This window comes from Manis javanica, chromosome 16, assembly GCF_040802235.1.
Source record: "Manis javanica isolate MJ-LG chromosome 16, MJ_LKY, whole genome shotgun sequence".
NCBI classification, from domain to species: domain Eukaryota; kingdom Metazoa; phylum Chordata; class Mammalia; order Pholidota; family Manidae; genus Manis; species Manis javanica.
Window position 1 is genome coordinate 14151288 of NC_133171.1, and position 8498 is coordinate 14159785.

Below are 8498 nucleotides of genomic sequence, written 5' to 3' on the forward strand. Positions count from 1 at the left end.
ATTCAAGTGACCCTAGGTAGTAACTCCCTGTGTGACTGTTGCAAGTCCCTAGTTCACCGTGACTTGGTTTTCTTAATGGAAAATAAGTGTAACAAGAACAGGCTTGCTTGTCCCCCAGAATTAGTAGAGAAATATACACGTGAGAAAACCTGACTGTGTTTTGAGCCAGGAAATTAAGATTCTAAGGTAATAGTGTGTAGAAATGCCACCTTTCCTATTTTTTAGTTTTCTGGGCCCAAACCAGAATAATAAAAGCAAAGCACAACCAAAACTAAAATCAAACAAACGCAGAACAACAAAGCAGGGGACCAGTTAGGTGAAGAGGCGACCACACAAAGAGGAAGTTCTTTCTGCCTGCCGTCTTTGCCCACCTCACACTCCTGCCCCTGGTCAGATCGTTCAGAAGATGCTGGACCTCCGAGTGGGGCGTTCGGGGCCGGGTGTGATGGAGGGTGGTGTGCTTCCACGCCACACAGGTCAGGCGAGGGAACTCAGAGAGAAAGGCCTGAACACAGATCCCAGCGCAGAGGGGGTGTCAAGGCCAGGGCTGGAGGAGCTGCTCTCTGATGGCAGACGGACGGGAGCCGGCATCTGTCGCTTGGCCAGTGGCAGCACCAGGGTGACTGTGGCACATGGACAGTGACTGAAGCGGCCGGGTGTGATCTGTTCTCTGGGAACTTGCCCAGGGACATACTTCTGGGGACTTTCTGAGTGGGGTCTTTCTCTGAAAGTGGTAGCTGAGAGGATGCTGGCAGGGCTGGCCATGGGCACAGCCTGCATCGGGGAATGGGACAAGGGGAGCTTTCTGCAAGGGGAGGTCTCAATGGATCCACAGTGCCACCCCCAGAGGCCGCCAATGTGACGCTGTAACATCCTGTACCATTTTCCTGTGCTTCCTCTCGCCTTCCTCTCCACTTGGGGGGTCAGAGGTGGCTTGAAGAGTGAGTGGAGGGATGAGGCAGAGAAATGGCCAGGAAGCCAGCTGGCCCCTCTCTGCACGTCTGAGCCCGCTGCAGACGAAGCAGGAGAGCAGAGGACTGAAATTGACATCAGACTGCACTTTTTCCACCACAAGACCATTCATTAGAATCAAAAAGGTTAAGACATATGTCTGACATATATAGTCTAGGCACAGGAAAAAGATTCGACCCAGAAGGTGATTTGAAAAAAGAAAAAAGAAGCCATTTCAAGGTATTTTTCCCTATGAGGATGACATGTTCAAACACCTGGTCACACCTATGTGACACAGCCCATCACCACATGGCGCAGCACAGGGCTACATTACACGCTTCATTAGCTTGATATAAAGCAGTAAAGCAAATGTGAGCTGGGGTCATTTTTTGATGACCATCTGGAGCTCCAGGAGTCCAATGAAAGTTCTTAGGCCAATCAGGAAACATTGTACGCTCTCTAGTGAGTCTCTAAAAATTTTAAATCATGCATATCCAGTACTTAAAAAAGATTAAGCGGATATCTCAAATATATTTATATTCACATACTATTGTGCAAATATGTTAATTATAAAGCATTGAAACACACAGGGCTTAGTTGTAGAAAGAGAACATCTAAACAGAAAGGATTTAATACAGGGAATTAGATGCTTACAGAGATCTGGAAGAATAAGCTGTAGAATCTAAGAAATGACTCCAGAAACACACTGCAGGACAGATCCGCTTCCACATCTGTTGCAGTCAAGCAGCGGCGCATCAGGAAGGCTCCGCAGTGTCTCTAGGCTCAGGTTAGGAAGCCTCTTCTGGAACTTTTCTGAGTGTCTAAATCTACCAGCAGCAGCGATCAACACTGAATCCCCAACAGGGCCCTCTGTCCTGGCGGCAGGTTGATTGCACTGGACCTCTTCCGTCCTTGAGGGGACGCAGACTCTTCCTCACAGAACAGACACGTATTCTGCATTAGGACATCGCCCTCCCTGTCTGTATTGCCCCCTCCAGGATGTCCACTGTAGACTCTGGAATGCCTGTGGTATTCTGCCCGCATTGCCTCTGATCGAGGGACTGACTCACGGCAAGGGAAGCGCAGCAATGGTTTCACGCCACACAACTAAGGGATGTAACCACATCCTCCATCATCTGGAAGCAGGCAACTGGTGGAATTGCAAGGTGGAGTGGCTTACGGAAGACTCAGTTATGATGCCAGTTGGGACACCACCCACCGAAGAATGGGATTCTGACTTACAGGCGGTTTCTCCTTCCCAAGATTCATGGATCTAGCAGTCAGGGAATGGAAGTGTTCCTCTATTATCACTAATAACCCACTCATAGAAAGTTTGTTTCTTTGAATCTTTGAGCTCTGCAGGCTTGGAGACCTTAGTTCCATCGTTGGATACAGAATGGTTTGGTTGAATTGGATGATGAGACTGTCACCTGGCTATTTTTGGCTCCTTATGCCACTGAACCATTGGGCAGAAGAGGTCACTGTACTGGCTGGAGTGATTACCTGTAATAACCAAGGGGAGGGGGTGTTTCTGCCACCTGGCAGGGCAGTGAGGACTATGTCTGACCCAAGGGGAGTCCTAGGGTGACTCTAAATATTTCCATGCCTGATAGTGAAGGTTAATGGAACATTATAGACCTCCGAAAAAGTGGGGGCTGGACCATGCAGGATTCAGACCATTTTACATATGAAGGCCTGAGTCATTTTCCAGGGTAATGACCTAAATGACCAGTTGAAGTTCTGGCTGAGACAAGGGATATATGGAATGGGTAGTGGAGGAGGAAGCCGCAGATGTCAATTAGAACCTCGATACCACCTACACAGAGGAGAACTGAAGTCCCTCTGCCTACTTCTCTCTGCTTCGATGGATGTATCTTCATGTGTATAGGTTAGCCATTTTCTTCTTCTCACCCCTCTTCCATTATTATGTTATAACAAATTAGCTTTAGTCTTTAGGTGGCAGAATATTCATGTGGACTCTGACTGCAGTTGAACAGTAATTAATGTAACATGTGATGATGTATACAATGATGTTAAGGCTGTGTGCCTCATTTTGGGGAAGGGGTAAACACGTCACTTTCATGAAGCAATGCTGTGTCTCACTAGCTGGAAACAGTTATACAACAGTTCAAATGTGTATAAACGGATACATCTGGAAGCCAAATAGCCCAAAGGGTGGATTATTATCAATGATCAATTTGATGCTTCATATCATGAAATCTCCCTCCTATAAGCGGCTTTGTGATACTGGAGCTGATCTGGGTCCACAGTGCCTGGTGCCAGCAGCACCCAGAGTCAGCAGACTGCCCTGGCACCCACCCTGGAGGCTTTGCAGTGCAAGAACTCCACTGAGATGCTTGCCATGAACGGCTTTCTGGGGTACCTTCGTGGACAGATTTCCAGCAAGTTCCACTGGGGAAGCAGCACAGCAGCCTCTCTGCTATTGCCCTAGTCACGGCCACGACCTCCCTAGCAGTCTCCAGACCTCAGCCAGGGGTGGGCTGTATGTTGCGTCCTTGGCACTCTATTTCAGCCCCAGGGGTAGCTGATGCTCCTTCTAGATGCATTTCCTACATATTCCAGAGCGTTCTTCTTACTAGCAAGTCCCTCCTTATTCCCATCCCCTGTTATAGGTAATAATGATTTTTATGAGAGTTTGCCTGTTTCCAATTATTGTGTGGTTTCTCTCTCTGGATTGGACCAGAGTCATGCACATTAAAAGAGGAAAAGGCTTCTCTCCCTGGACCCAGGGCCTTTTCCTCTTGCGCCCTATGGCCTGGCTGCCCCCGGGGACGGTCCCCACCAGTGGGTACGGGAGGGCCATCAGCACACTCCCTCCAATGAGTTTTGACAATGGCCCAGCAGGTAACTTCTCAGCAAGTCACCCCAAGGGGGCCCCCCAGTGAGCCTCCCCGGCACCCCAGCTGGAGCTTTTCTAGCCAGTTTTGCAGAGACCATGGCAAACAGTTTGCTGCCAACCAGCCCTGGCATGTGGCCCTCCAGTGAACTTTTTCACTTACCAATCAGCCACGGCCGCACCTTCCCATGAGGTCTGAGTCTCCGCGTGGTGAGAGGAGGGAGACCCTCATCCAAGCGTGTTCCTGCCTCAGATGCTCTCCCTGGGCCCTAGAGGCAGCTCTTCCCACATCAGCAGCTCCCGTATTCCCAGCCTTTCTCTGTTCCTCTTAGGAGTGAATCCCCTGTTACTAGTTAAACTTTCTCTGTTCAAATTACCAGTGCGGTTTCCATCTCCTGACTGGATCCTGAGTGATATATTTATTATGAAACATTGTATCAGGCAGGGTTCAGTTGCAGATAACAGGAAGTTTAAACAGAAAGATTTAATACAGAGAATCAGGTGCTTACAAAACGCTGGAGGAATCCATTCGGGGCTGGAATGTGAGAACAGCCCCCAGGAATACACTGCAGACCAGGCCTGATCCAGGAGCCGTGAACGTTGCCACAGTCCGGGCACTGCGGGCTCAGGAAGCACACACTGGGTCTCCTGGCTCTGGGACCGAGTGCCTGAGCTGCAGCCCAGAGATCAGAAGCGGCTGCAAACCCTTAGCTCCAGAGCCACACCGCACCTGGGTGGGTGTTTCTCCTACTCCCTTCTTAACCCTCTACATCTGTTCTCTGTGGGCACAGCTGATTGGCAATGTCTTTTGAAAGATAGTATATTAATAGAAAATTTGAGGTAGGCTGAGGCCAATAGATCAAGAGACAACTGTCACTGAAAATATAGCTTATTTCTCATAGATCCCAAGAGAAGCGCACGTCATACAAGGACCACTCAAGAAGTGCCAGGGTTGGCCAAGAGGCAGAGGGAGAGAGGGACATGCGAGTAAGAGCCTGTACTGTGGTTTCTGTGGGGAAGAACAGATGAAGCAGGGTCGGCAAGCTTAGGACTGGCTAGTTTGAAAAATTTCAGTGGGCTCTGAGACACAGGGGCGCCCCTAGTTTTCTGGTACCTGGTCTTGGCATGACTAGAGCAGGTGGCCAGTGGCAAGTATGAGAGCCCATGGGAGAGGTGGTGGGTGGACTCAGGATTGGCTGGTTTGTATTTGAAAAGCGTGCCCCGCACCCAGGCGGGAGGCAGGAGGCCGAGGTAAGGTGACTCAGGCAAACCACTTGGCTGTCCAGAAGGCCTGACTGGTACGGGCATGCAGGGCGGACGTGAAAGCATCATGTTTACAGAAGCTAGAAACACCATCAATCCACCAAGCTAGGTCACCTCTGCAACCTCAGCTGCCAGGGGTATCTTTTCCTGGGAAGTGTCTTTTTTTATTTTTAATTTTTTTTTAGCTTTCTAGCCTCTGCAGTTTAGGAGGACAAATCAGAAGTAGGTTGGAACTGGTGCCGAGAAAGCCAATCTACCATCAAATACACACAAATCACATGCTCCACAAATATGCTCAACAAGATAAATTAGGTTGAGAGTAAACATTCTGGGCATACTGGTATTTTCTTCCTGCACCTCACTGGGTCCCTTTGCAGACTTCTCTGTGGAGGCTAAGACTGGTAATCAAAAGCCATATAAGGACAATCTTGTATACAGCAAAGGGCTTCCACAAGCTTTAAATCATTTGAACTCAAGTACAGCTTTGGGAGGTGGGCTTGCCAGGTGTTATCCCCATTTCATACACAGGAAACTGAGGCCCAGAGAGGGTAAGCGATTCACTCACCATCATATGTTAAATAGTAGCAGACCTACAGCTTGAGGTATGGAGTCTTCTCAGTCATTTACCATTAGAGTTTCATGAATGTTCTAGAAGAGTCGTTGTCTGGAAAAAAATTGTGGTCTTGTATCTGGGTTCTAATAATTGTGATTATCACTGATTCTTTTTTTAGCTCACAGCCAAAAGCTAAGTAAACCTTTAGGAAGACAACTTATTTGAACTTTAGATAAAATATTACTTAATGGCTGTGGTGCCATGAAGTTTAATGGACTTGAAAAGGTGTGTGAAGGGGGCCTCTTTGATCTTTCTTTAACTTTCTAACACTGACAGGAGCATCTGGGAGGGTGATCATTTCTGACGTCTGTAGTAAAGCAAGTGCAGTGACAATATTCACCACTACATAACAGTTCAGAACTGTAACAGCATAGAGTGCATGGCTTTAAAGTTTCCTAAGACATGTGAGCAAATTCTAAAATAGAAAACACAGAACCCATTGGGTTCTGTGCTAGAAAGCCTGTTTCTAAATAAATCATGCTTTGAAAAAACATACTCCATCGAGATTAAGAAAGAACAAGTGGGAAAAATTCTCTGAGGGAGTTGAGTGACTCAGGCTGCAGACAAATAAATTACACCTTTGGTTCAGACTAATTCTGTGTGTGGGCTTCTAAAAAAATACGCAAACAAATGTGAAGACTTACTTAGAGTTTAATTGGCTTAATGTATTAATCACTATGTTGCAAAACCAGGACACTAAGGTAGCAAATTTAATTGTGGAAAGAGAATCCAATTGAAGATTTCATTTATCAGAGAACTATTTACCTCCACTTTCACCAGATTTCCATAACAGCAACGAGAAGTCCTTCTTCACTGAGACCTTTGTGTCATGAGAGAAACCAAAATGCTTAGTTTCCTTTTGTACCATCTGATTGGAAAAGAAACAAGCAGGTTAACTGTGAATCAGCTAGAAGACTTGCCACTAGTCCAATGGGGAAGACCCACAGGGATCCAGGTGGCTGTTTTTATGCTTTATGTTTATGTGAGGGAGTCCCAGGTCACCCAGAAGGAAATCTGTCTTTTAAAAGGAAAGGGACCCAACAGGGTATTCTCTATCTGCCTTTGAGGTTATGGAGATGTGGTCAGTGCTGATAAAATATAATCTTAGAATCACATGGGCAGGAGAATGAGACAGCTGTTAGTCAATTGAAAATGAATTCTATAGATCACAAATCTTTGCTGGATTCTCTGCAGGAAACAGTTTTAAAATACTCTTCTCTGGTCTCAGAGAGCTTAGATTTTCATTTCAGTTTTCTTGAGAGTTTTACCATCTCCCCAAGGGGGCAGAAAGAGGAAAACAGAAAGCAAGACAATCTCAAGTCTGCGGAGGCACGCGCACATTTCCTGTGGTAGCTGGTGGCCTACTCATCCTTCTTTCCTCCCTGCCCACTTTTATAATTCCCCAGGGAAGTACTCCATAATCTTGATTTGGAATATGAGTTCTTTATCCATCAATGGATGAATGCATAGAGAAAATGATACACACACAGGAATATTATTTAGCTATAAAAGAGAAGAAAATCCTGCCATTTGTGACACCATAGCTGGACCTTGAGGGCATTATGCTAAGTGAAATAAGTCAGGCAAAGACAAATACTGTATGATCTCTCTTATATGTGGAATCAAAAAGAAAACTTAAAAAACCAAGCTCATAGATACAGAGAACAGATGGTTAGTTGCCAGAGGTAAGGGGTGAGAAGTGGGTAAAATGGGTGAAGGGGGTCAAAAGGTACAAACTTACAGTATAAAATGAATAAGTCACAGGATGTAACATACAGTGTGGTGACTGTAGTTAATAATACTGTATTGCATATTTGAAAAGTTGCTAAAAGTAGATCTTAAAAACTCTCACCCCAAGAAAAAATATTAACTGTGTGTCATAATCAATGTTAATTAGATTTATTGTGGAGATGACTTCACAATATACACAAATATTGAATTATCATGTTGTACTAATATGATATTAAATGCAAATTATATCTCAGTTTAAAGAAAGAAGGAAATGAATAGGAATTTGGTTATAAGTAAAATTGGAGAAAGAAGTGATGATGTTACACCGTTCAAATAAAAGTTTTTCATGTTTCTGTTAAACTTTGTCTTCCAAAACTTTAGGAAAATGTGCCAAAATTGCAAATGTCCCCTGACAGTTGATTTCTGTGTGGAAATGAAGGAAAGAGAAAGAGTTCTGTGATACAAAACAGGTTGAGCGCATGAAGACTGCAAAGCATTCCACACACTGGAATTTTCCTTCGGTGACAGCGGTATGAGTCTGGAAATGACCTATGAAAATTTACCTCAGGAAATTGAAAGATATCCTGATGATGATATGAACTTCCAGAAGACATGGACAGCCTTTCCAAATAATGTTATCCATCTACTTTCAATTTTGTTTAAATATTACAGATTAGACTAGGAATAAAAGCATTACACACTCATGATTCAATAGTCTTCCAAAATGTCTTCTTATTTACAATTTATAAATGCATAATAAAAATTATACTGTATAGTTTATGTAATTTATATCCCTTTGTAAAGCCTATTTGTATAAAACACATAAACATATAAAATACATTATGTTGTATGTTTTACATAAAGACATTTCACTTTCTTCAATAATTAGCACTTTCTTATTTTCACCAGAATGGCAGAAAAAAATACATTAAGTGAATATTTTTGAGTTCTAGAAACACTCTGATTTCTCTTTAGAATCCTTCCTATTTGTTTATGTCTACAAATCTTATTTTCAGGATATTAAATATTTCCAAAGAGAAATGAAATCAACTAACCATGAGAAAAAAATAATCAATGAAATTT

General features: G+C 44.4%; 1 long non-coding RNA gene across 2 annotated transcripts in view; it reads left to right on the forward strand.

The window, feature by feature from the left end:
• Window positions 1-8122, forward strand: part of LOC108394934 (uncharacterized) — a 41181-nt gene extending 33059 nt beyond the window's left edge. For both annotated transcript variants that reach the window (XR_012126007.1, XR_012126006.1), the window contains one exon: window positions 7797-8122. This is a non-coding gene — a long non-coding RNA (uncharacterized lncRNA). The remainder of the gene's footprint in view (window positions 1-7796) is intronic.
• The last annotated feature ends 376 nt before the right edge of the window (window positions 8123-8498 follow it).